At 52.2% G+C, this 27497-nt stretch overlaps 1 protein-coding gene across 1 annotated transcript in view; it reads left to right on the forward strand.

The window, feature by feature from the left end:
* LOC309412969 (opioid-binding protein/cell adhesion molecule homolog) overlaps positions 1-27497 on the forward strand; it is a gene marked incomplete at its 5' end in the record, with an annotated part of 293967 nt that overhangs the window by 152439 nt on the left and 114031 nt on the right. The gene's annotated exons all lie outside the window — the stretch shown is intronic.

Below are 27497 nucleotides of genomic sequence, written 5' to 3' on the forward strand. Positions count from 1 at the left end.
GAAAGCATTGGTCATGCTCTGAATTGTGCTGGTGATGTTCAAAACAAATCTGAGGAGGAGAGAAAAGCACACTGCTGCTCTGCAGGAGATTTTTAACTAGTCTTAAATATTCAGTCCGAGCGAGAGAGGTCATGTTTTGCGACGGGGAAAACTTTGCTCCTTGCTCCCAGCAACACCTTTCTCTCCGGTAAGGAATAACTGGCCCAGCTTGGACATGCAGTTGGGAAGGCTGGCGGGCCCAGTCATGGCCACAAGAGGATCTTCGCCTCCGTGCTGCATTATAATTCCCCCAGCATTGCAGTAGTGATGGACACTCGGACATCGGTTGCATTAAACATAGGGTCAGTCATTTCCCTGCCTTCATTCTTTGTCTGTAATTCTGCATCTAATGGCAGCAATTAGTCACTGTCCAAGAAGGGATGAGCAAGCTCCTGGCTCATCCCTGCTCTCTGACGGATCTGCCTCTCCAGAGGGATGGAAAGGTCATTAGCAGAGGGTTAGTTATTGATCGTCTTGGGGGAGAGAGAGGGTCCAGAGGTGAAGCTCAGCACCTAGCTTAAACGATGGGCCAAAGAAAGGAGAAGAAAAATAGGCTGGCAGCAGCCCCAGAGAGCCCGCAGCCACCATGCCACAGATGCAAAGGACAAATGCTTATTGATTGGAGAGGTGTTTTTGGAGGTAGGTTATTTCTTTTTCCTCCCTAAAGCGGGGGCCAATTATAGCTTTTGACTGGCAGAGACAAATGCCGGGAGTACCAAGGCCGGATTTCCTACGGCCAACCTGCTTCTCCACACGGTGGGGTGGCAAAAATGTGCACCCCTTTTACTGGCTGGAAGAAAGAAAAGATGTCCCAAGAAGGGGGACAGGGCTGCTTTTTGCATGCACTCTTCTGCCAGTTGTGCAGGAGCACTCTGCACCATGGCTTGCAAAATGGCGCGGAGGAAAAGAAGTAAGGAGTAAGTAGCTCTTGCCGAGGAAAAACATGAATCAAAGGCAACCCTGAGCGCAGGGCTGGTGAAGGAGTTGGGCAGTGGCTGTGCTGAAGTGAGGAAAGAAGGATCCAGGGCAGATTCGACGATTCGATCAGCTCGTTTCTGGCACTGGCTTTAATTAAGTTGTGCAGCAGATAAATGAAGACCATTGCCAAGTTCCTAGGAAGGATGCAGGAAGGAGCTTTACCGCGGATGAGAGTCAGGGTCACATTGGGGTGGGGAGTTGGGGGGAGGCTGTCTGATGGGCTGCTGGGCTCTTCTCCCTCACTTTGTCCATCAGTCCCGTGTCAGGGCCTGTTAAACACCCTCTGACCTTCTCTTCCATCACAGCTGTATCAAAAAGAGGGATGAGATTATTGACCGTATCAACAGGGCTGATAAATCACAGCTTCTGAGCCTGGCATCACAGGATCTCCTCAGTCTGCTTGGGTTGGGTTTCATCCTCTGCCCAGCTCCAAGGGTCCCTCCATAGGTGTGGAGACAGTGATCCTGGAGAGACATCAGCAGTGATGCTTCATGCTACCGAAGCTCTTCCTTAGGGCCTCCTTATGCCTTATTTCTTCCCTCCTTTTGCCTGGGCAGTAGTAGCTTTGTTTCCCAGAGGGGCGCCTGGCTGTATTTGCTGATGGGTAGTCTAGCTCCTGGAGGCTCCTTTCTCTTGGAAGGAGGCATGAAACCGTTTTGGCTCCTCCGGGTCAAGGGCTGCACATCAAAATAGGGGCACAATGGGGAGCAGAAGAGCTGACAAGCCCACCCAACCCTTGAAAGCAACACTGCCAAGAACCTCTTGATGGCCAGTCCCATCGGGATGGCTGACATCCATAGGCAGAAGCAGGAACGGCTTCGTCTGCGGGTGGGAAGAAGGGAGTGCAGCAAGGTGGGATATCTGCACCCTTTCCATGGCTCGTGTTGTCTCCCTCCTGCAAACGGAGCGCAACCCTCTTGTCTGTAGTGATTATCCTGTCCTCAGAGGCTTCTTTGACCTTCAGCACCAGATGGATAATGCTGCGGGCAGGCAGGAGGAAGGCTCGGGGAGCGCTGCCTTCAATACGGCTTCGCCCTCCTGATTTATACGGGGGAGAGAGCGGTGCTGATGCACGCTACTGCTCATAGATTATCTTCATTCCAGCAGCAGTCAGGCAGACAGGAGAGGTAAACGGAGAGCTATCTGCCACCCTATCCGTCACCTTCCCTCCGGCAGTGACGGTGGCTGCCGCAGAGCCGTCTCTTCCGAGGGGAACTTTCTCTCTCCATCAAACACTGCAGAAAAAAGTCATATTCTGCAAACGGGTCCATGCATCTCTGGAGAGCTTGTCATGGCCGCGTCTCTCTTCAGCCCCCCTGGATGGGAAAATGCTGGAGAGGAGCCGATAACCATGGTCTCGGGGGGAGCAGGAGGCAGGGTTGAGGTCTCTGTTCAATCCAGAGCGGCTGTGTTTCAGGGTCTGAGCATGGTAGTTCAACCAGAGGAAGGTAAATCAAAGACACTGGAGACCCAGTGTGATTTCTTGCATTGCCTTTTTTTTTCCCCTCTCCTCACCTCTTAGGCCTTAGTTTCCTGAACTGGGATTAATCTTAATCTTGCTTACCCTCCTCCTAGGGGAGTGTGGAGGCTTGTTCTGTTCATGTCTGGAAAATGCTCTGAAATCCTCTGATGAAAGGTGCTGACAGAGCACCAAGGATTTCCAGGATTCCCGGATTTAGATAAATAGATAGGCAGACAACTGGTGGGAAAGCACTGGGGGCTGAGGAGGTGGTTTTATCAGCTGTGCCGCCGCACCGTGTCCTGCTCCGGTGGGGCTTGGTGTGCCGGGGCGGACCGGCAGCGGGGTCCCTGCGAGATGCCCCATGCAAAGGACATGAAGAAGCCCATTTTTTAGAGCAGAAAGTAGAAAGTCTTGTACTGGCATCAAGCAGGAGCGTCTCAGGAGGAGGGGTGGGAAGCCTGAAGGCAAGTTATATCTTTCTTCTCTCGCTGCCTCTGAGAACACATGAATTATCCAGCCGTCGCCGCCCGGAGAGTAGGATCAAACCCAGACGTGGAGAGCGCTGGCTTTGCTGCCGAGGGATGGGCAGACGAGGGATGCGCTACGAGCAGGTATGGGGCGTGAAACCCAGCGCTCCCTCTTGGAAGGCAACATGTGCTTTGGGTCTGAATTTAATTTTAATTCCCCCTTTTTCATAAGGTTTTTTGGTGGGGGTTTTTTTTTTTGTGAAAGAGTCATGCTTTAGAGCTCTGTACTTTTTTTTTCTTTTTTTTTTCAGTCGGCTGTATGTAAAATGTGCCCAGTAGCCCAAAAGTAATGAGTTTACTCAGTGTGGAGCCAAAGTAGTGTATGTGCAGAGAGTGCAAAGCCCAGCTCTGCAGGTTCCCAGTGCTGCTGGTTTACATCATGTGTGTTGGGTAGCCCCAAACGAACTCTTTCCACCTAAACCTCTGTAGGCTGCAGAGAAGATGGGAGACCATATATCCCCATCTTCCTTTTGCTTGGGAGGCCCCTCTTCCTAACACAAATCCGATCAGCATCCTGCGGCCGAGCAGCCTGGGCTTTGGTGCATTCAAAATTGCCCTGCGGCGTGCGATGAGCAAAATTTGAATGCCTGGTGAGCAGCAATCCATCGAGCAGGAGCAGGGGGATATATTACTCCAAATGGAAATAATTTCTATTGCTAGGGAAGGGAGTGGCCTGTTCTGAGCTATTGCACTGGACTGCTCAGTAATTTGCGTGGTGCAGATGGGAGGACAGAGCCTTATTTCGGGAGAAGGCTTGAGTCAAATTGTTAAGGAAGAAACATAGTCAGAAAGAGCCAGGAAGCATAAAGATCAAAGTTGAAAATCATTTACATTTCATCAAGAACTTGTGGAAAAAGGACAAGAAAAAAAATCTGTTGGTTATGCCAGTTTTTCAGCAAGAGGAATACGATTTAGACTAGGAAGAAAATGCATAAATTGACGTTTCCCTGTATTTTCAAAGCAAGAATTGACTGCTGAGCCACAAGTGTTACTTGAAGTGACATTTGTGGACGCATTGTGAAAATGCTCTGCCAGCAAAAGGCCTTGTTCAGCATCCAACCAAATGTCACTTTGAACCCCGGGATGCTCTCGCGAGCGCTCTGACGGCAGAAACGCACCGCGGGATCCAGGGGCTTGGAGTAGATGGCATTGAGGTTATCCATAAAGGTTGGTCGGTTTTTGCTCTGCCCCCAGCCTTTCACCTCTAGTTTTTGGGGCAGAGAGAGCCCTCAGCACCGGCGTGAAGCGGTGGGTCCTCCAGGGCTGCCGGTGTGCAAAGGGAGAAGCAGACACAGGCAATGCATCGTCGGAATGCAATTTGTCCTCTTGCCCAACCCCTTTGAATGTTCGTGTATCATTCCTCTATCTGTAGCATTTTAATGCCTTTATAAAATGTTTCCTAACGACAGAAAGATAATTTGGCTAATGCAGCTCTGCGCAATTAGGTTCCCTAGTTAACATCATGTTCCTGCGTCAGATGCCCTTTCATCTCCTAGCCTATTTCTCATACCCTAGGTAAATATGTTTAATAATCAATTGGCATATTATTAACGCACAATAACGATCTTACTAAATCGAAGCTCAATCTTTATTTGAGACACTTACAGTAAATATTGACTGTTCTGCAGAATTATGGCAGAGCCCTGAGGAGTCTGTTCCAATGGGAACTGGATCCATTTTTTAATACTAGTTATTGATTTTCGGCAAGCGAACTGCCTTGAGGCATCTGTGGTTTTTCTCCTCCCCCGTGAGCTGCTGGGAGGCGGTGGGCACGCACCGGGTAGACGATTTCCCTTTGCTCCATCAATAGTGCCATCGCTAGAGATGGGCAGAGCTGGTGGGCATTTCTCCATCTCCCTTTGGAGGCTTCCCCAAGGTCAAGGTCACTCCTGTCCCCACGGTGCTGGCAGGGGACAGGTATCGCCTGGCCTGCTCCTTGCCATTAACCACGCCGAGCGAGGAGCGTGCTGCCACCCGCCGAGGGGACAACTGCCTGCTGCGAAGATGCTAGTTTAATTTTCTGCCCTTAATTGCTGCTAAGGAACTAAAATAGGCTTGTTTGGTGATTTGATGAAGACTCGTGCCAGCTCCCATTTTCCTGCTGTCCCGTGACCTGTCCGCATGCGGGCGGAAGAGAAATGGCACTTCCTTCTCCCTGCGTGTCCCTGGCATCTCCACGTGGACGAGCCGGACAACATGCAGGTGACGTGTTTACAGCCCTGCTGAGTAGACCCACTCTCTTCCCCCATGCTCTCTGCGTCTCACCAGTTCAGCCCTTCAATCAGGGACAGCCTTGGGAGGACTGTTTTGCGTGCTAATTCGGGCGCACATCCCCATGGGTGAGGCCAGTTACGCTGCTCGTGCTGTTATTTGATGATGGTCCCATCAGCTCGATGCGTGAGGTTGCTTTCCCCAGAGGAATGGGTTTTAGCTCTCCGCCAGTGCTTACAAAAGCCAAGGGAATAGCAGACATCTCTGTTTTCCCCTCGTGTGGGAGAGGAGGGAGATGGAAATTAATCATGTCCCATGCAAGATCTGTGAGCAAGTGCCTCGGAGGGATCAGGCGGGGTGATTTTCCCCCGTTATTATTTTGCAAGAGCTCGGTGTTCTTCCACGGAGAGAGGTTTGAAGGGAAGACTGGCTCTCAGGGCTGTGAGTTACCGCGTGGCATGTACTGCACACATGGAGTTCTTCGGGAACGACTTTGCAGATCGTGCTTATGGTGGCCAGTGCGTCTGTTGAAGATAGCAAGAGACAAGGAGCATCTTTGTGCGAGGTGTATGTGCGTGAAGGCAGGGATAGCTGTCCGCGCTCTACCCGAATCCCGAGGACTTTCCAGATGTGGACGAGCCCTTGTAAATGGATGAGATCCCCCGTAATGATGAGAGCTCATTCCTGGGCTGTGGGTTTGTCCCCACAGCCACAGCTGGGGAAGGACTGTGCCTTTGCCTTGGCCATAGCTCATTGAGATGTGAAGTCCATTGGCGTGGCTGACTGTCTATGTATATTTATGTAGAAGACTTCGCATCCCTGGAAGGTGCTGTTGCTTGTTATTTTGACTGATTACAGGAGAGTGACTGTACTACAATAGCAGGAGCCACTCATTAGCTTTGGCGTAGCGAGAGAGAAATCAGCAACTCATTCCAGCCACATCCGCCCCTGGAGGTGAATATTAAACAGGAATTGATCCTGGGTAATGAGAACACAGCCCGGACTGCTGCGATTAGCACTGGTTGAATTTTAAATAGTTAATTATTACAAGAGGCAAAGGGAGCTTGTTGGGGGGCGGGTGAGTGTGTTGCCTTCGGGGTGGTGGGTGTGTGTTGAGGGGTAGGAGTTGGTGTGGTTGCAATGAGCGTTCGGTGAGGCGGGGGGATGTGGATGGGTCACGTTTGGAGGGCTTGCGTGCGTACGGCATATGTGTGAGCGGGGCACGCCGGGGATGCTGCCTGGAGAGCGCTGGGAGGGCTTTTATCTGGGGGAGGAGGTAGGTGGACAGCCCCGTGCCTTTGGGGGGATTTGGAGGTATCTATCTTGGATTGAACAAGTTTTGGGCAGGGATTCAAAGAGCTGCTGGAGATGAGGGTCTGGGGACACATGCGTATGTGCTGCTCCACCTGAATCCACTTCCAGTCCCTCCAGCCTCAGGTCAGGTAAAACCCGGAGGACTCGGGGCAGGCAGCAGGTCTGGAAAGCTGCGGTGGGAATATGTTGAAGACGGTTTTTCTTGCGTTCCCCCATGTCTGTTGGCTTCCTTCTTCTGGAGCGCTGCACAGAAACAAAGGGAAGGCGAGAGAAGGTGGTGGGTAGCAGGGGAAGGCATGCTATCTGCCTGGAGAGAGGGGAATTATCCAGCTCAAATAAGTATCTTTCAAAAAGAGAGGAAGAAAGAGAATTTCACCCTTCTCCTCACCCCACGCCTCCCAAAATACCAAATCACCATGATTAAAAATTGACTCAAATGGACAAGCAGGCACAGTAATTGATTGTGGCCTTTCATTCTTGCAGCCACACTTAATTAACCTTTAGACTCAAATACCAAGCACTGGTAAGACAGAAAGGTGTAGGCAGGGAAAAAGAAGACAGTGCCTGTTGGGAGGATCCTGGGCTGTAAGATGTCCTTCGGGGTGAAGGCTCCTGGATGATGCTGGGATGCTCAGGGGAAGAGCAGGTTACCCCCCACCACCCACCCTGGGCCCAGTGTGTTCCAGCTCAGCTCCGTTTCGTGTGCTGTTACCGATATTTATTGCTGTCGTCGTGCTTAGGACCACAGTCAGGAGCTGATGCCGAGTTGTGCTCAGTGCTGTAGGAAGCCATCGAGCTGACAAACTATGCACCGGTGGGTTTGTCTTTCGTGCTATGAGCGTTACGCTGTAGTTGTTGGGAAAAAAAAATGACAAAATGTCTGGCAAGGAGTGCTGTAAATGGACTCAGTGGTAGCAAAAAGCTGTCGTTTGAAGGGTGCCTGTTTTTCCAGCGGTGTGTTGGGCTCAGAGAGGCCAGCGCTGAATCTAGTGGTTAAGAGGCTCGCAGGATTGCCTTGCAGGGGGTGTGTACCATTGACCATGGGCAGCATCTGATGGGTGTTGGACCAGATGACCTTTAAAGATCCCTTCCAACCCAAACCATTCTGTGATTCTACGATCCTGGTGTGTCTCCCATTAAATCAGTCTCCAGAACTGACCCAAGAGCATGTGGCAAGCAGGGGTTACTGTGGCCGTTCCCTTAGGGAAGGGTTCAATAAACGTTATTGAGTATGAGAATCTGAGAGAGTCAAGAATAGATGTCCTGACACTGGGCTGCGTGGAGCTTGGTCTTCCCACAATATTACTTCCTAGGCAGACTTTCCCAGGCTGTTCCCCTGAGGATCTGTGCGAGAGTGTTCTTGGGTGCAAATTTTTGGTGGCCTGCCAGTCTCCCATGTGTCACCCTTTCCTTTCAGCCATGGACCCTGTGCTTTCATGCTCATGATCGTTGATGCAAAAATCCTCTGGCCTCCTTACAGCATGAGTTGTCTCTGTTCTGTGCCATGAAAACGTTCTTTGACCTGGAAAGACATTGCCAGCAGCAGATGGAGTAGACCTGCAGGCCAGCTGGTCCATGCCCTGCCAGGTGCTGTGGTTGCTTTGGTTTTAAATGTTTTGGCTTAAAAAGAACTTTGAGTCCATCCTGGAATTGAGGATGTATCAGTGGAAAACTCAGGGACAGGCATCAAAATGCAGACTATAAACGAGGTTACTCATTTCAGAGGAGACAAGGATGAACGATGAGGAGGCTCCAAGTGGTTGATCTAATGAAGGCAACGTGGTTTTGAAACTCTTAGGTAGTATCAGTTCTGGTTTGCGGATCAAACCCTGGTTCAGCATTAAAACAGGGTGGCTGGATTGGTGAGTATGGCTGAAACCCAGAAGCATGAATGCAAGTACCTTGTGTTGCCTGGCGCAATAAATAGGAAGGGTTCCTCTAAGAACAGTGGCAGCTCTTGAATGTCCCTGGGATATCGTTTGCTTCCAGACGTGTGAGTGCCTGAGCATGAAGGAAGCCTGGTCCCAAATTTTTGGACAGGGCTGCGATGAGATGGAGCGATGCCTGGGCTCAGCTCCTGCTCTGGACTTGGTGGCACTTTCTTCGCGGTGAGCTGGGTCCTACCGGCAGCTCTTTCTGTATGCATCTCCCTGCGATCGGGGGGGCCTCGGGAGGCTCTGAGACAAATTGCATTTGTGCATATCAGATGGAGACTTCGGGGGTTTGAGCAGGAATTCTCTGCCTTTTGTCTTTTGTCATTAGGAGTCAGGGATGGAGGTGACAACAGAGTCATGTATGAATACAAAGTAAACAAAGCTGTGTGTGGGTGTGATGACATGTTTCTTTTGTCCATAATGTATTCATCCTCTGAGTGCTCCAGGGTTATGCATTTAATTTGTTGTGCAATTGGCAGCTTTAGAAGTACTTAAGCATCCAGCTACCCTTGCCTAAAAATAACTGAAAAGCAATTGGGTGTTTTTTTTCAGGATGAGGGGAAGAGAGGTGGGCCAAGGAGACAAACGTATTCTGCAAGCCAGGGATGCAGTGCACAATCCTGACAGGTCTACCATGCTTTTCCGGTTATTCTGGTCTTTTCTTCTTCCCTTCCCTAGTTAGAAGCAGCTCTGGCCATGAGCAAATATCAGGGAGGGGAGAGTAGGCTGCTGATTAGAGCACCAGCCCAGGTTTTAGAAGATTTGGGCTGAATCGCTCGTTTTGCTGCTGTCTTTCTGTGTCATCCCAGGCTCTCTGCACCTCTCTGCAGTCATAATAATATCGTTTCTGCACAGGGGTGTTGCAAGAGTAAATATATTAAAGACTGGGAGGCGTTAAGGTACCGTGGTAAGGCTCCTGCATAACAAGGGAGCGCGCGCTTGCAAATCTCAGCGTCTCAGAGGGTCGACGAACGCAACCTCAAATTTATTATTTTTAATATCTGATGATTTCTGAGTCAGTCGGAAGATTTGTAGCTGACCTTGGCAGGGAGAGACCTGCCTTGTCAGGTCCAAGGCAGCTGGTTTGGCTTCACTCCCTTCATGCTGTTGGGTCCCAGCTCTGCCTTTCATTAGAAGCAGCACCCATAGGAGTATCTCCAGCCCGAGCTGGACACAGAGCCCATGGTACTGGCAGCGTGGGCTCTCTCTGGCACTCTTGACCGGGTAACTTAGGGTTTTGAGTTAGTCTGGGTGCTTGGCACTCCTTGAAGACTGGCCTACGGGGGTCAAGGTGCTGGTGACTGCAGTGTCTCACCGTTGTTCACCGCAACAAAGCGGTGGGTGGCTGCAGAGCTACGGACCCGCTGCTGCTTGTGCGAGGGACTCGTGCACCAAACCATGCCCTCGTACAGGTTTTCAGGCGGCTCCCTCTCTCTGTTTAGCAGCTGAACCGTGCTGGAGCAGTTTCTGAAACGCTGGTGGATGTGTTTGGCAGCTGCTAACGGGGGTGAACTTTTTGTTTCAGATCCTGCAAAAGTTTGGAGCGGAAAAACCTTGCGAGCCCAGAGCCTGAACCCCTAGGAAGATTTAAATTCCCTACCCCTGCTTTACAACGGCGCTGAGAGTCTGTCTGGCAAGACAGGTTCATTAACAAATTAATAGAATAATCAGCGGGGCTTTGTGTGCGTTTTGCAGATAAAAAACTGGTAACAGCATTCTTTGGCTCTTTAATGGATTGATAAGAGCCAACTATCTGCTCCGTGGCGGGGCTAATCGCGGCGATAACAGAGGTTAAATCAACTGCGGGGCTCTGGCGAGGGTACTCACAGAGGGAGCTGCTTTGGAGGGATGGATGGAGGAGGGAGCTGGGGGTTTTTAAACGTGATAAAAGGGAATAGGCAGCAAGGCGAGGGAAGGGAGAGAAACCGGTGCCAGCTCTGTGAATATTTGTAGGAGCGCGGCGTGAAGCCCCCAAGGGCCGCCCCTCTGGGGCGGTTAGAAAGTGTAAACAGGCTGTAAGGGAGCTCCGTCTGCTCTCGAGCCTTTCCGTGGTGGTTTGGACAAAGAAGGAAAGTGCTTGCCAGCCTCTTCTCCTCACGATAAGCAGCCGGGGACGTGTTTCTTAGGGGCCTGGCAGGGGAGAGGCAGGCTGGGCTGCCTGCAGGATCCCAGGCTGGTGTGGCAAAGCCAAGGCACCACCCGGTCAATGGCCTCACCACCAACCGCCCGTGCAGAGCCAGGCGTGAGCCTCTTTACGAGGATTTCAAGGTCCTTCCTAACACAGATTGGACTGGGAGGGTAGAAACCAAACCACCCCCGGCCGTGCTTAGCCGGGCATCCCAGCCCAGCATCCTCACGGCAGCACCCCGGGGCCAAGCGGAAGGGGAGCGAGTGGCCGGCGGGGCAGCCAGGTCGGGTAGCGCTTCGCGTCCCTTCCAAATCCAGTCTCGTGGTCTTTTTTTGGACAAAGACCGCAACCTATCTCCTCTCCGCCCGCGACTTTTTTTTTTGGGAGCAGCCCTTGCTTTGGAGGCCGGAGAGCCGCGTACGCGGCGGCTTTGGCAGAACCGTCATTTTACCTTCATAAATTCCAAACGTGCGCGCTGAAATTTCGGTGGTGATAAAAGAGAGAGATCCTTGGGCTTGCCTCGGGAATGCAGCGGTGGAGAGCGATGGGGACTCGATGCTTGTTTTGCTTTCTTCAGCCTTCCTGCTTGGGGGTTTTGGGGTGCATTTGGCGTCCGGGGACCTCTGCTTCCGTGCCACGCTGAAGGTGGAGGGTTTGTCCTCGCGTCACCTCCCCAGCCGGCCAGCAGTTTGCTCTCGGTAGGCTGCGAAAGCGAGTTGCGGAAAGTGGCCGTTGGGGCTGCGATGGGTAGCACTTGCCTCTGTCTCTCCCTGAAGGGCTATTAACTTCTACAATATTTGCTTTGTTAAAGAAAGGACGTTGTCAGGCGGCTTTCAAGTGATGTGTGAAAGTGACTCTAATAAGATGTTCTGGGGAAGCCGGCAGGCAGCCCCGCCTCTCCTCCAAACCTCTCCAAGTCTCCTTTGAAAGGAGCATCAGCAACCTTGATCCTCCTCCTCCACTAGCCCAGGCGCTCGCCGCACTCCCTGCAAACTTCTCCGGCGCGGGGAGCCGGGGGCGGAGGCGCCGGGGAGAGCGGGAGGGCCGGGGAGCCGGGCTCGGCGGATAATTGCCCGCGTCTGGCTGCTGGGGAAGGGAAACGAGGAGGAGATGGCACGGAGGGCTGGGAGTTTTCTTTGGAGGAGCAGCTGCAGCTCGGGGCTGGCACTTGGCTAGTCAGCGCGGCGTGGGGAAGGCTGCAGATGAGACCGGGCTCTCCGGCTACCGAAGGCTTGTGGGCTGGTGGTCAGGGGATGTGCTTGCAGGCTGGGGTCTCCCCTCTTCCAGCATCCTTTGGATGGCAAACCCCAGTATGCCATCGCCACCAGCTTGTCCTAGCCAGGCTCTGGCTGTCTTTCACAGAACCATTAAGGTTGGAAAAGACCTTGAAGATCATCAAGTCCAACCACCAACCCAAAACCACCGTGCCCGCTAAACCACGTGCTGAAGTGCCACGACTGTTGAGGGGTTTCGATGCTCCCTGGGGTCTCCCTGCCACCCTCGCCGCCCTGGGCAAGTTAAAGAGATTTAACCAGCGTTGCTCGTGCGCCACTTTTCTCCGCGGGCCAGCGAGCAGAGTGGCCGGCTCTCCCCTTGCCTACCCGCAGCGTGCTGCCCGCCGCACGTGCGCTACCTTCGCCGACGCCGGGGTGAAGAGTGGGGTTATTTAAGGAGCTCTTGCATCCGTTGCTGGGCCATTTCCTTGTGTTATAGGGGCAAAACCCACCCCCAAATCAAAGGAGCTTCTGGTGCAATGAGATGCCAGGATCAGCGTGTGCAACCCTGGGAATGTAAATCTGCGTGTGTAAACCCTCCCGGGTAAACCGTGAACGTTCTTCTTTGGGTTTCATTGTTTTTGCGAGTATCGAAGGAATTAACTAATTAATGCCATGCGCTCCTGGCCCACCTTTCCTCCCAGCACCTCCAATCCCATTACAGGTTTTCCTTCTTTGAAAGCAGGGTGATTTGCCCGGCAAAGGGGGAAACTGAGGCACCGGTCCAAGCGCAGCGGCGGGGCTGGGCTCGCAGAGCCCTGCCTGCGGCTCTGCCCGCTCCTCTTCCTCCCTCCCCGCTCTCCTGTTGTCAATCCCAAATGACAGGAGGCTTCCAGCTGCCTCGGACGGAGCAGGACTGTTAATAAAACATCAAAACCATCAAACTCATTAGAATCTAAAGAGGGAACAGAAATGGGAGATCAAAGGTGATCGCCCGCCTCGGCTCCCTCGGTCCCCAGAGAGATGCTTGCACCCCGGGGGGGTGTTAACTTGTGGAAGGAACTTTTAGGAGGTGCCAGCAAGCGGGAGGGGAAAAAGGAATAAACAGGTACAAATAAAAGTCCCAAGGGTGTAGGTGCGGAGCTCAATTTCTGCACGGGGCGGTGGTGCGAAGGTGCCATCTGCTAGCCCAGAACAATATCTTAATTCAGGGGTAAGGAGCCTTAACACAAACTCTGGCAGTAACTAGCTCTTTTTTCTTTTTTTTTCTTAATTTTTTTTTTATTTTCATAAGTGTTCTGGGGTTGTTGGGAGGCTTAATTAATTAGTAAAGATGTTTTCCACTGTTATTGTGCCTCCCCTCAAAGGCTTCTGACAGTAAATCTTCATCAAGTGGAAGATCTAATAAGTGCCAATTATTGAAGTTTGCTAATTGCCAGATAATAATAATGCTGATTAATAATGCTTTTAACACCACTGTTGATTTCAAATGTGGGTACATGTGCCGCAGCACCATTGACTTAAATTGTAATTTCTTCTGCTTTGTGGCCAAGTGGGGTAAAAATCAGGTCGGTGGTATTTTTTTTTTTTTTGTCCAAAGAGCATATTGTTCTAACCCCTCTATAAAAACCTGCTAAGTTCACAAGCAAACGATTTAAAAATAAAGAAAGAAGTGCGGGAGGATAATGCATCGCAGAGAAGCGCTTCGTTCATTTCCTTGACAAGTGTAATTTAATTTTAATTATTTATGATTCTTCATAGCCCGCTAGTAAATGTTCTCTAGTATATTTTGTAAAGCTAATGAAGTCTTAGTAATAGGAGACCTAACTCGAGCCCTGCACGGAGCAGCGGGGAGACGCAGCTTGCCTCTTGCCTCGCGCCGTATCGGACTGGTGACGTTTTGCATAATTATTCTTTGTGGATCCCACCCAGGCGGGGACGCGGCTGCTCCGCGCCGGCCGGTTGTGTGGGAAACGGATCCCAAAGCTGTAGTCTGGACTCGCCGTAAAACTCCTTGCTTTTGAGCCGTAGGGATGGGAGAGAGCCGCAGCGAGCGGGGAGCGGGCAGTTAGAGCATCCCGGCTGCCCCTTGGGGGTCGCGATACCGCTGGGGAGGTTAGGAAATCGGGTTTTCCTCTAAATTCCTCCTTTCTGATTTCTGCCCCTAACTGCCCCAGAGGGTAAGGAAACGTGGAGCAAGGAAGGGAGGCTGCTTGCTTTGGGCTGCCCCGAAGGGGACGAGAAAGCGTGTTCCTGCAGCGGCGCGGTGGCCGGGTTTGGGACGGGCGCGGGACGCCGGCATCCCCGACCGCTGGCCCTTGAGGAGCGGCGGGCGGACCCGCTGGGCGGGCATGCCCAGGACAGCGTGGGGCGTCGAGCGGAAGCCTAAATTTGAATGTTAAAAAGCTTTTGTTCGTTACTGGTGGCATTTCCTCCCCCTCCCCATTTGTCACTTGGAGCGGAGCTGTGACTCTTTTAATATCAAACAAATAATAAGCTCCCTCTAAAGTGATTTTTCTGACAAGGAGCTCAATATATTAAACTTTATCTATATTTTAATAGCCAATTTCACACCAAACTGCCTTCTTAATAATGTATTTACCACCTGGGGATATTATTCCAACCCATCTGGAAAGAATTGGAAATTAACTGTCCCTAAACTGAGTCTGTGTGTGCTTTAGATGCAGCGGAGATAACAGCGGTGTCATTCCTAGGGGAAGTGGGGGAGGAAGCTCATCACGCACCGAACAAAATGTCAGCAGCAAAGGCGATGGCTGGCGGGGAAACCGAGCGCTCTCCTTCTCGCAGTCGAGAGCCCCGTCCCAGCCCACCGCAGGAATATTCAGGCGCGCGGAGGGCAGCCGCTAACACCTCGAGAGCCTCTTCTGCGCTCGTAAGGGCGGAGGGTTTTGGTTCCCAGGGATGCGGCCGCGGATGCGGGGCTCAGGGGAACGGCAGCAGCGTGCCGGGCAGCGCGTCGTGCCGCTGGTCGCCTGCCACCGCTGCGTCGGGACCCCGCTGCCGCGAAGTGGGGACCCAAAGGATGGGAAAAAGTCGTGTTCCCCCAGGCCGGTGCTGCTAACGGGAATTAATGTGCTGGGGCAGCGCTTTTAGCTTGCTCCGTTTCAGAGCGGGCCGCTCCGGGTCTCTCTGATCCCATCGGAACCAACAGGCTGATGTAGCCTAGGCCGATCGCGGCGTCCGCTCCCGACGTGTACGCGCAAGCATGCGTGTTTGGAAAATATCATTTTGTTCAGTCTAAGTCGTATATAGAGTTATTTGTTGCTATTCATCTACTTCCTGCGGTTTCAAGGGGTCGAGCGATTCTGCTCCCTTGGCGCTTGGTTCCGCGCGAAAAAACGTGCGACGGTCCCAAAGCTGCAGACCCGGTGTCCCTTCCCGGTGCTGGCACGACAGCTGTCCCCTCCGGACAGAAAACCAGGCAAGAGAAAATACCTCTTGTGGCTCTTTCACCCTCAAAATAGGAGAGTGATAGGGTGCCTAGCCCAGAGAGCAGAGCCCTTCTAACCACGGCTTGCCAAGCTGGACTTAAATCAGATTTTGCCAGCACCTCTTATCAAATATAAGCCTATCAAGCTCTCCCTAGGCGACGTTACTCGTTCCCGAGCTGTACAGACCATCCCTCGCCTCCCCTTCGCAGCACCGAAGGGACACGAGGGATGGCATTGCCTGGGACATCGAGTCCCAGCCAGGAGCGAGCTTTTCATTCCCCCCCCCACCGGCAAAAAGCCCTTCCCAAACCTCCCGGCTGCGTTTGCCAGGGAAAGACCGGCTGTTCGGGTCGAGGCTGGTGCGTTTTATGCCAGATCCGGACAGCATAAATGACTTACTGGACTGGCGACGGGTGATGAAGGGTTTGCGGGGCACGGGCATCGCTGCCAGCATCCCCACTGCCTGGTGTAGCAGCATAGACCTCCCTCGCACCGGTCTCCTTGGCAGAAGAACGGCAAAGAATTTCCCGGTTTTAAAGTTTTGTTTGAATTTGTCTGTGTTTGGAGGTTTGTATTTATTATTCATACATTTCTACGACACGTCACCGGTGCCAAAGCAGATTAATCCCTGCAATGTTTCCTTTTGTTTTTAAAATAATTAAGGGCAGCTGCTACTTAAAGTCAACTAAAACATCCTGGTTTTTAGATAAAAGTGCCTCGTGTTTGTTGTTGTAATGAAGCAGTTTGACATGGAGATGAAAGTCTCTCCTGTTTGTGTTGTAAAAACTGGTTTTGACGCCATTTTTGAACAATGTCAAACTGTTTCCTTATATTTTGAACAAGACACGCTTTGATCTAGGAAAAAACCCCAAGATGTTTCAATCGGAATGAAGAAGCAGCAGTCCTTAATGACTTTAAAATAGGATCAAATTGTAAAATGTTTCAATCATTATGTTACGTCACATAATGACATCCTTGTAGCTGTGCTGTGTAATGCTCAGCGTTGCATTTAGCATCATGAAATGTTGTAGAAATAATTCAGAATAATCTAAAATGCCGAAACAAAATACTGAAATCGCAAAGTGACTCTTTAAAGCCTCAGAAGAAGGTTCTAGTTTCTGGCATTTTTGGAGTCGCTGAGCTCGTCGGAGGAAAATGTGCAGGCGCTTTTGTATTTTTTCATTCCGAAACCGAACAAAAATAAAGCGTGGAGAAGTTGAAAGCGCCTTGTGAAATGGAAATTCTCCAAATCGACCCATTTTAGCTACAATCCCGTACTGCTCGGGAGGAGGAGCGGGGCTCTCCGGGCTGCAGATTCTCCGGTCGGGGCTGGGAGCCGATGCGGTGTTTGCACATCCCTGTGCTAAACCGGGCACTTTTTTGGGGGTACCTTGGCTCTTTTGGCTCTTTTGCAATTCCCTCGGGGACTTCCCCGGTGCCGCTGCCGAGCATCTGGGAGCAAGGGGGAGCGATGGCCATCTCTGCGCTCCCCAAATCGTCCGCTGAGCACGCAGAGCGCGTGTGACAGCCGGGTCAAGGAGGAGAGGTGCACGAAGGCTGCTTTAATCCTGCAAGGAGAGGATATGAGCACCGACAGTTACCTGGGGACCCTGAGATACCAGAATCCCTAACTTAATCAGACAGATAACGGGAGCAGCTAGAGATGAGGCAGGAGAAGGAAACGCCGAACAATAGGAGCCAGCCCCCCCCGGGCCCCCGTGCTGCGACGGAGATAATAAACTATATAAAAATCTGTCACCGTGCGATAAGTGATGAATTAGAAACAATTATACGTTTAAAATAACAGACCTCCCTATGGTGTTACCCTCCGGAACGGGGACGGCTTCTGCCTGGGCTTGGCAGCGGCGATGGCAGGCTTGCTGGCACCGGCACCGTCGGGGCTGGGACGCCTCGCGCAGGCGGCTTCGCCGTGCCGGGGAGCTCGGCATAGCGGCAGCCGAAATCAAAACTGGCAGCCAAAATTTGGCGTTTAATTTCGCATTTCCTCCCGGTGCCAGCAGAGCCGCGCGGCGCGTGGACGCAGCCGGCTTGTGCGGCGCCCGCGGCGGGCACGGCCGGCGCAGTGACCTCCAGCCCGCCGTTCCTCGCTATTTGTAGAGTTTTTAGAGGTTGACCATTTTTCTCGCGTTATCGGCCGCTTCGTGTGCATGGCCTCGCTGCTCTGCTCCCTGCGTGGAGCAGCTATTTCTCAGCTGCTGAGTGCTGTTCTGCTAAATAACGCCGCTTGAGTGTATTTTTTTCCCGCCCCTCGAATGCCAGGAAGACAGCCGAAGGTGTGAAAATGCAAGATTAACCCTGAGGATCGTCCATCAAATGATGCGCGGTTGGTTTGCGAGCGCTGGGCTGGCAGGAGCGGGAAGTGTCCAGGCTTGATCACCCCGTTGCTACACGTGGGATGCGGTGGTTGGCAAACCCTCCCAGCAAAGCTCCTGCAGGGCGGTGGGAAGAGCGTGTCTGTCCGGACCGATCCTTAATTCAGGTTGAAAATGGAGGTGTTTGGTTGGTTGACCACGCTGCTCGCCAAAGGGGCTCGGAAGGAGAACTGGGGCATGGACGAACCTCTCGCCTGGAGGTGGTGGTTGTGTTCATGAGCCGGTCTGGTCATTTTGCTGAGGATCGGGGCGATGCTCTTGCTTTTCCCCCAGAAGCTACGGTGCTGTAGCTTCTCACGGGCTCACCACAAAGAGTTTTGAGACCGCTGGGCGCAGCCTGTGTCCTTCCTAGGCACGTTTCCAAACAGAGCCTCTTTAAACAAACGCGCAACCCGGCTCAGGTGTTCTCAGGTGGTTTTGCAGAGGTGTATGTCGCTCTGATTAAAGTTGGTATTTTCCCACTGAACGCCAAGGCTGTTCGCCTCCCTCCTCCAGCCACGTCCCTTCCTTTCTGCAAGCTGGGGGTTTTCCCAGCCCCCTGCACTGACAGGAGAGAAAATGCTCCTGGTGCATCGGAAGATGAATTGGAAACCCGTGCCTAGCCTGGCTTGCTTTATTATTTTGTTAAATAGCACAAGTTGCAGCCATAAAGCCCCTGGAAGCCTGTGCTAAGCAGGGGCGCTGGGACCAGTGCTAATGGATTGAAGTGAGCGGCTCACCAGCCACAGGGGTGCCCTGGGATTTCCCTTTTGAATCTTATTTACATTCGGACTAACAATAGCTCCCAAGCTCGGCTATAAATAATTTCTAGGAAAGAGTTGTCTAATTAAATGTACAGCAGCAAAGAAAGTACTTTTAACCACAAGGCTGGTGTCCTAATGAACGTAATCACTGGATGGGGACAGCTTAGGAAACAGAACTTGACATCTCCCAGCGGAGGCAGAGAGATGGAGGGGAAACATACTTGGGGAGAATTCTCAATCAATATTTAATTGCGTAGCATGTAATCTGCCTTAGTATTTTTTAAAATAAAATTAAAATCCCGCAGAAACCAGAGAACCTTTAAAGCAGATTTGAGGAGGGGGAGCCTTTTTTTTTTACAGCTGCCTGGGGAGGGAACAACATCTAACCGCCCCTGTAGGCATGCAAATTGTTCTGTAGTTGGTGAAATGGTCTGAATGCAGGCTTTGGCACAGATTTTCATCCTTCCCCCATCTGCCGCGGTCTTCATCCTCTCCTGGTGCCTCAGTTTTGTTGTCTGTAAGCGGGGAATACAGAATTTCCCCCGGACCTGACAGATGTCCAGCTATAGCTCACATCTGGAACGCATTTTGGGCATGAGAAGAAGTCGGGTTATCTGTCACCAGCCCTGTGCCACGGCGCATCGCACCCGGCTCCTCTCTCCGAAGGGTGTTCAGAGCGAGTTTCCCAGTACAGCTAGAAGAGAACCCAAAGGGCTGGTGGGATCTGGTCGTGGGTGGAAGCTGTGTGCAGGTGGATTCAGGTCAACCTTGAGTTGGCAGAGAGGCTCTTAGGCAGGGCCTGATGCTGAACTGGGAGGTTTTGGCGGCATGTGGGCGTAGGCGATGGTGTACACGGGTGAGGAGTGGCTGCTCCTTTGTAGGGTGGACCCATGTTTGGTAAGATAGCATGTCCCCGTGTCTGTGAAGGGTCGCATCAGGTGTTGGTGAGCTGTTGAGAACAACCCAGCGTGCAACAGGGACTGTGCTGCCCGGGGAGCAGTGCCGTCGCCGGGGCAGTGGGTGTCCTGGAGGCGAGGAGTGATGGACAAGTAGCCGTGGCTGGTGCCCGTCGGTTTTGTAACAGGCTCAAAGCCTGTGTCTGGGGGTAAAGTACAACAGGGCAGCTCACGTGCAGCCTGTGCATGCCAGCTTGCACGTTTGGGCTTTGCAGAAGACTTGGACACAAAATGAGGGAGCCAACTGGTGTAAATTAATGCATCTCCAGTTGGGGCGGAGATGCTGGTTTATGCCGTGGTATCTCCCAGCATGGAGGAGGATTTGGGAATAGTGCAGCCCTGAGATGCATGTTCCCCTGGCTTGTGGTGGTGGCCCAAATGACGGTGGCCCTGGCCGGAGAGATGCAGAGAAGCGGCAGCGGTGGGACGCCGGCGGCGTTCCTGCCCGCCGCAGCTCAGGCTGCACTGCCAGCCCTTGGTGAACGCTTGCGCCATCCCCAGAGAAAATGCTCTGGCTCCGCTGCGATTAATCTAATCGGCCACTGGATGTCAATGTTGCCTCATCCAATTACAAAGTGGAAAAGTGCTGGATCTTCAGAAAGGGGGAGAAAATGCCGCTTGTCAGAACAGCGGAGGTTGGATGTTGTTTTCTTCTGCGAAGTTGGCTATTAAGCACCGCAGGGCCATGTACGAGGGTACAGCGGAGGAAACAGTCGTTGCTCTTGTTTTGCTCAGCCAGGGTGGGATTTGATCCAGTCTGTGTAAAAACCAAGCCCTGATTTGGGACAAAGAGCCTCAGCAGAACGAAAAGCCGGATACAAAACCGTATCCCCTTCTCCAAGGCACAGCTGGGCGCGTGCCGAGTTGGTGGCGGTTGGCATCAGGCCCTTACGTGGTGTTCAGGAGGACGGTGATGTGTCCCCCGTGGAGCTGGGTGCAAGGGAGGTTTGAGGACGCGTAGCCAGAAAATACAGCTCTAGCAGGGGAGGGTTCTCAGCAGCGTGCGAGAGCAGAGCTGGATTTAACCGTTGCAGCTTGGCCTCCTCTCCGTTATCCGTCTTCTCGCCGGTCGCGGGGAAGCGCAGACAGCAGCTGCATCCTGCCAAGATTCATGATCACGAACGCCTCTCCCCCACCTCCTCCCTCCCTTCGACAAATATTTTAAATCCAGGCCGCGGTTCGGGAAGCAGGTGCTGCAGCTGGCCCCTCCAGCCTGTTCGCACGCCCAGATGGAGCAGCTCCGGGAGCGGCGCGAGCCCTCGGGAAACCGGAGCCCGGAGGTTTGGTGTGGGTCTGTAGGAACGGCCGTGAGCAAGGGTGGGGCGAGACGCATCTCAGTCCTCTCCTGCGTGCTCCGTGGAGTGAAACTACTTAACACAGACCTCGCCGCAAGGAAGACCTGGCGTTGCAGAAGCCGTGCGTGCCCTTCGCTTGGGTGGCAGGTCCCTGGCAGTGAGACCTGGGGGCTGGCGACGGCTCCTGGCCCCTGCTTGCAGCAGCTAAAGCTAAAAGCGTTGCTCCCCTGGGCTGGCAGCCCGCTGCCTTTCTTTCCTAGCACTAAAAAGGAAGGAAAACGGACTCGTCGTTTCCATCCCTTCGGAATTATTCACCCCTCCCTTTCACACTGGGTTCATCTGGGCACGCTAATATCTCAAATTTAATGATAAGTCTAACGGAATTCATTTATAAGATAAATAAGATGTTATTAGTACATTAGTAGCAAAAAATGTGCAAGGACACTGCTAATCTAAGGTGAAAATGCCTTCCTGAGTGAAATTTAATTAGCAGATTGTGTTCTATTAGTGACTTTTATGGGGAGTTCATGAAAATGAATACAAATACCATCCAGGCAGCCTCTCCTGTGAAGCGAGAGCCTTGCTAACCCACCCTCCCTCTCCCTGCCACACTGCCGCCAACAGTGGGAATGCCAATGTGTGTCCTGTCCCCTTGCCAGAAGAGGACTTTCTGGAGGCAGACTGGCAGCCGGTGGCCACCTTGCAGCTTAGGGTTGTGGTCGAAGGGCAGCAAGTTCTGGGTGTCACCTAAGTCGAGTGTGCTCACAGCAAGTGACGTGGGGCGGGGGAGCCAGGAATGCCCCGTCTTTGCCCTCCGCCTGAGCATGCTTTTCCGTGGTAAGGTCAGCGACGGTTACGGAGGTCTCCTTTGGCTTTGAATTCCCAGCCGGACGTCCTGCAGCGGTCAGCACCGGTAGCGGAGGCTGCCAGCTCCTGCAAAGCGTCCATCACAGACTTTCGGCATCGGACTGCCATGTGCTGGCAGACCTCTGCGCTCCTGCAAGCCTGTCGGCATGCGGTAGCTGCGGGGGAATGGATCCCATCCAAGAACATCATACATCTTTTAAAGACTTACGGTCCCCTCGCAAGCCGGAGGGTGTTGTGCAGCTGTCGCTGGAGTCACAAGCTGTGGAGATGTGCTGGTGTCCCTTCTCCTCCTGGCTCCCCGCGCAGAGCCAGCGCAGCGGGGACTGCCGTGTGAAGGAGCCGTGGAGGTGACATTGATAGGTCTTCCCAGGTTTTGTGCTAAACACCAGCACTTGGTGAGTTTCCAGAGCTGGAAAGCATTCCTGTGCTGCATATGGTTTTGGGACCATATAGATGACTTGGGAAGGAAAAACGTCTTGCCGTCGGCAACAAAAAAAGGAAATAAATCAAAGGCAGCTCTGTTCTCGGTCTTTCCTGGGAAGACTGTCTTGCACACCCTTCTTTGGGGGTAGCTGTAGCTGTGGCACAACCTCTTCCACCCGATCTAGGACCTTCTGGTCCCAGTCGGTGCATGGCTAAGGGAGATGCCCCTGGGTGATGCTGCTAACCCAGGGTGAGATTCTGCCTGGGCCAAAACCTGTAGTAAAACTGCCCTTGACTCTGGGGTGGCCAGGAGGTCTGGACACCGTGCAACAGGCTGCCCATGCGTTTTCCGTGTGGGAAGTGCTTGTGAGGGCGTTGGAGCTCCAGAGGAGCCGAGAGGGGCTTTGTGCACCGAGAAGCAGCATTAGAGCAGTCGCCTTCCCCTTAGCAGACCTGTCCCATCCCTTGTATTCGTGCAGAATGAATCCAGTGGCCCCTGCCAGGCTTTTGAGGCTGGGGGAGACTCCATTACTTACCGCGGCCGATGTAGGAGGTATCTGGTGGTGGTTTGAAAGATCCTTCCCTCCTATCTGTGGGTGCAGGATCTGGCTCTTGCCGATTTCTGTGCTGAACAGAGGCGGAACGGCGAAGCAAATGCATGGGGAGTCATTATTCATGCAGATGATCCTCACAATTCAATAGAGGTAATTAGGAGAATGATGGAGGAAATTAGCACTTTTTGCAGGTTTATTAATATTAATAATATGATTTCACGGTTAAAAAAAATAATAATATTAATAAAATAAATACAAAACTGCAGAAGAGCTCTGCCCAGCTACTAAATACCAGTCTGCTCCGGGCAGTCATCAACCAGTAGCTTGAATTAGTCTCAGAGGCAGGTTTCTTGCCTTCTCTGAAGACGGCATCACAGAAGTCAGGATGGATTAAGGATTATATCTGGGGTCATTTCTTGTTTCCCACTTTTGTCTTCCACATTAGGGAGAAGAGCTGAAGTTCAGCAGGTCCTTAAGGCACTGGAAAGTTGAGTGGCTTGTCTTTAATGTGGTCTTAAAAATAGGATGTTTTCTGAGAACTGCCTCCGATGCCTGTTGTCCTCCTGCTTCTTCACCTGCTTTGGCTGTAGCTGTCCTAGCAAGAAAGATGATCCCACATCCTCACTTGCCGGAGGCTCGCTGTAACGTGGGTTCCTGGGTCTGCCATGAAGTTCTGTGTCCAAGGTTGCCCTCTCAGTTGCGTTTCCCACCTCGATCGCAGCAGAGGACTGCAGACCACTGCCACCGAGGTGCAGTGTGGCCTGGGAGACTTGCTCAGCTCTCCCTGCTGTTGGCATGCCAGATATGCTGGAATATTTGGGAGAGGTTATTTGCAGAGAGTGAGGAGATTATCAAATTAAAGATGGCACAGAATGTTATTAATGAAAATACATGACAAATGTATTTAAACATGTAAAAATTTAATTAGAATTTTTATTATTAAAATATTGCTAAAAGTGCCTACTGAAGCCCTCTGCTTTCTTTTGAGATCAAGGCTTTTTCAGTTCCTTGCATGCTAAGAGGAGGATTTGCGGTAAGGAAGGGAATAATTGGGACCAAGCGGCTTCTGCAGAGGGCAGTGGGACTTTTGCCTTGGATCTTGGATGCAGGATCAGGCCCGGCTGTACCCATGGGAATACCTGGCTAGACTTGATTCTCTTAGGAAGGCATTAATGGGGTTTTGCAGTCGTTGAAGCACTTCTTTGCTGGCTGGGAGGGACGTCTGGAGAGGTTTGGTGTTGGGCCGGGGACTGTGCTTTACTCTGAGGATGGCGGCAGCTGGCAGCGCCGGGAAGGGCAGGAAAGACCCTGGATGGGGTGTTGGACTTCCCACTCCTTCTCCATCCATGGCAGATGTGTGCACGTAAAAAACTTACTGGGGGAGCAAAGAAAAGGTGCTCTGGGGTCCCAAGCTGTGTGCTGTGTGCCCTTTCCTCCGTGGCACACCTAGCACACCCCTGCTTGGGGCACCGGGGAGCAGCTCTGCGTGTTTTCTCTCCGCGGGGAGCCGTGAATATGCCGGTAACAGCTCTCTTGGCTGACCTGATTATGTTTCCACTCCCCAGTCAGAGATGCCGGTCTGGTGGGTGGTGCCGATTCCCAGAGCCTTCTCCATCCCTCTTTATTTAAATGGGAAAAGATCAGAGCCGTTGAACCCATTGCTTTAATGATAGATTCAATTATATTAAAAGGTAATTGCAAAAAAGCAGTTTCTATAATTAAAAAAAAACCAGCTAGACATGGTGGCTTTGTACTGGTGCTTTGCATGCAATCTCCACCTTATTGCTGGGGATCCTCACGTCCTCCCTGCTTCCGTGTCGCATGCGGCGGCGGCGAGAGCACCCAGCGCTTTGTCTCTGGAGATGGGGATCGGGAGCCAGCTGGGTTTCCCTCTCCCATCAGCTCGTGTCTCGGGAGCCGTGCCCAGGGCCGTATATCCTGCGCTGAGGTGGCGGAGCTGGCGAGCGGAGGCGAGTATTTCCATTCCAGAGGAATTTGCAGGGCTGGCAGTTTTAAGGGAGGAGGGCGAAAGCAACCCTATCTCCCAACTTGTAAATTAAGCAGATCTGGTTGGGAACTGTCACGACAGGAGAAGAAATATGAAACCTCTGGGGTCATGTACGCAGAGTAATTTTTCTGACTGTAACTCTGCTTAAAGGTAAGGATATGATGAAAATGCTTAGAGCATTTTAAATGGACCCAGCAGAGATCTGATTCAGCTCCAGTGAAGTCTGCACGGACTTTACTGGGTGTTGGCCTACTCCAACTCACTCAAGTTTAGTCGTGGCTGAGAAATAAATTGGTTCCTTCTCCTTATTAACTGAAAATACTCTCAGGTGAAGGAACAGCAGTAGTCTGGTTTTAATTTGTTTAAAAATTTATTTTTTATTTAGGTGGGTTGCAATGCAGAGGAGCAAGGAGGTTGGTAATGTGTAGGGTGCTCGCTCCCCACCTTGATCCAGGGTGCAGGTGGGCTCCGCACCGAACCCAGGATGGGTCATGTCTCCAAGTGATGGAAACCCCCCAGAGGTGAAGCTGACCTTAAAAGATACCCAAGGATGTCTGTGTTTGTCAGGCTCCCTGCGAGAACGCAAATTGGCCCCGTGAGAGACTACAGGATAAGGCTCATTTTAAGGGGACTTGAAAAAAATGACCGTGAACTTCACAAAAGCTCAAGGCATAACCCAACGTGAACCTCTTGTAACACAAGACAGCTCCAGTCCCAGTTCTGCTCCCCGGTCTTTACCTCTCTCGCTTCGAAGCGGCCGAGCCGGGGTTCTCCCCAGCGGCGTGCAAAGCACGCCCGGTGAAACCGTGCAGGAGAGCCCTTCGAAACCGGCTGCGACCCTGAAGCTGTCGCTCTGCGACGCGTGGCGTTCCAGGACGTGCCGGGCGCGGGGAGTTCATCTAGAGGAAGAAGCAGGAGCGGTGCATCACGACCTCTCGCTGGCATGCAAGGATGTGGAAGGGGTGTGTTTTCCTCCCCAGTTCTGCAAAGACTCCGTTTGGCTCCCCTGTGCTCCCAGCCCTCCTGCCTTTGCCTCTTCCAGCAGGCAGCGCAGGCAGGAGCTGAGCGCTGCCCCACCAGCGAGATGTTTTGAAGGCTCGTGCGCGTTGGCTGGTTGTTCTCCGGAGAGCGGAGGTGCAAAAATGACGGGGTGTCAAGGCGGAGGCAGGCTCCTGGGCTCGCCGGGGTGACGGTAGGCAGGGCGAGGGACGTCTTGCTCCTTGGTGCGTCTCTTGTGAGATCTGTGGAGCCATGTGGGACACCGCGGGGTGCAGCACGAGGGAGAAGGAAGGTTCTGGAGCTCACGTCCGTCGAGGGAGAAGGAAGGTTCTGGAGCTCACATCCGTCTCTGCATGAGTAGCTCCCTCGCCGCGGTGGTGCTCCCGCCTCCCTTGGCTGTTCGCTCCGAAGCGGACCAGGCACATCATCCCGGGCAGCAAATGTCATTCCCTTGGTTTTATTTGGAGGGACACAGGCAGGGCAGGGCGAGCTCCATCGTGATGCGGTTCCGTGGAGAAAGACGTGCCAGGCTGGCCAGCCGGCCTCGTGAGACCCTCCTTCTTCTCCGGCATCAGGCGCCCTATTTCAGGGGAGGTTTTTAAGCGCCCGGGTTGCAGCCACAATACGGGGGAAGTTGCTGCTTTTCTGCTTTTTTTCAGGAACACAAGAAACGCCCCAAATCATTCCCCTGTAAGAAAAATAATGAAGCTGGGTTTGGTTGAAGACAGGACAACCGTGCGTGCGTTCGCGTGTTCCTCCATGAAATGTAGCGTCGAGATATTCAGGATTGTGGTGGGATGGGAGGAAATGGGGATGGAGAGGAGAGTGAAAGCCACCCCAGCTTTCCCTTCTCTCCCCCGGATTCCAGTGGTACGAGATCTTCACCCCATGCGTAGGAAACAATATCTCGGAGGAGCACTGGAGCCATTTGTTTTCCGTTTAATTGGCTAGTGGGGAGAAAATAACGAAGGGAAGTCATGCAGGGGAAGTTCTCATCGGTGCTGTTTTTGGCAACAGAGTCACAACATCCTAAATTTTTTTATTTAATTGCATTATTAAAAGTATAAATAAAAATAAATCCAGGAGAGCAGCCGGATCTATGCGTTGCATCTCTAAAATAGAACCATAAATGCCACGCAGCACTGGGGGAATGATTTATTAGCCTGTTATCGTGAGTGACTGGGAAGCTTTCGATGGAGTCCTTGCTAATTTCTAACAGCTGCATTAAATCACAGATGCTATCAGCTATTATAAAATAATCACCCAGCGGTCTGCAAACCAGCACGAGCCCAGGGTCGGTGCTGGAGCCCTTCATTTGTTTCACATCTCGGCCCCTCCGATTCCTGCGAGGGTGGGAAATAAATAGGACTTGTAGTGGCCTCGTTTTATCATCCAGGAGTTGACAATAAATAAAACCTCTATAAACCTTTTTCTAAAAGGCGTTTGGACTGGAATTTGCAACGAGAGGAAACCTCATTTTGTGCTTAAATATGGCCGTGCGATGTCAGGACTCCTGGGTCCTCTTTCCAGCTCTGAAAGGGAGCCTGCGTTTGCTGGTTTATGGGGTAGATGGAGGATTTCGGGGTTTCGGCTGCAGAGGGGGCTGGAAGGAAGAGAGAAGCTCCTGTGGCAGTTGGGGACGTCCGTCTCGGCTCCTCTGCCTTCGCTCCGCGGTGCTGTTTCAGACAAGTCACTTAAATTTCCCTACAGCTTGACTGCCTTCCTCTCGTTTGACAAATAACGTGTGTGTTTATGTGGCTGGGCTCCGGAGGGGGTTAATACTTGGCCTGGAAATCTCTTTAGAAGTGCCAATTTGTAGCGACAGAGAAACAACAATGAATGGGAGAGCCTGCGAGGTCCAGAAGAAGCGAGCAAGCGGCTGCTTATCGGGATGGTGGCTTGCCGAGCCAGCCACAATAGCAGAGAGAGTTTTAAAGGGTGAAGGAGATGGGGCGGGGGAAAAAACACATATAAATAAAAATAAAGCGGTTAGGAAGAAA

Source organism: Phaethon aethereus (assembly GCF_964289735.1).
Source record: "Phaethon aethereus genome assembly, chromosome: 23".
NCBI classification, from domain to species: Eukaryota; Metazoa; Chordata; class Aves; order Phaethontiformes; family Phaethontidae; genus Phaethon; species Phaethon aethereus.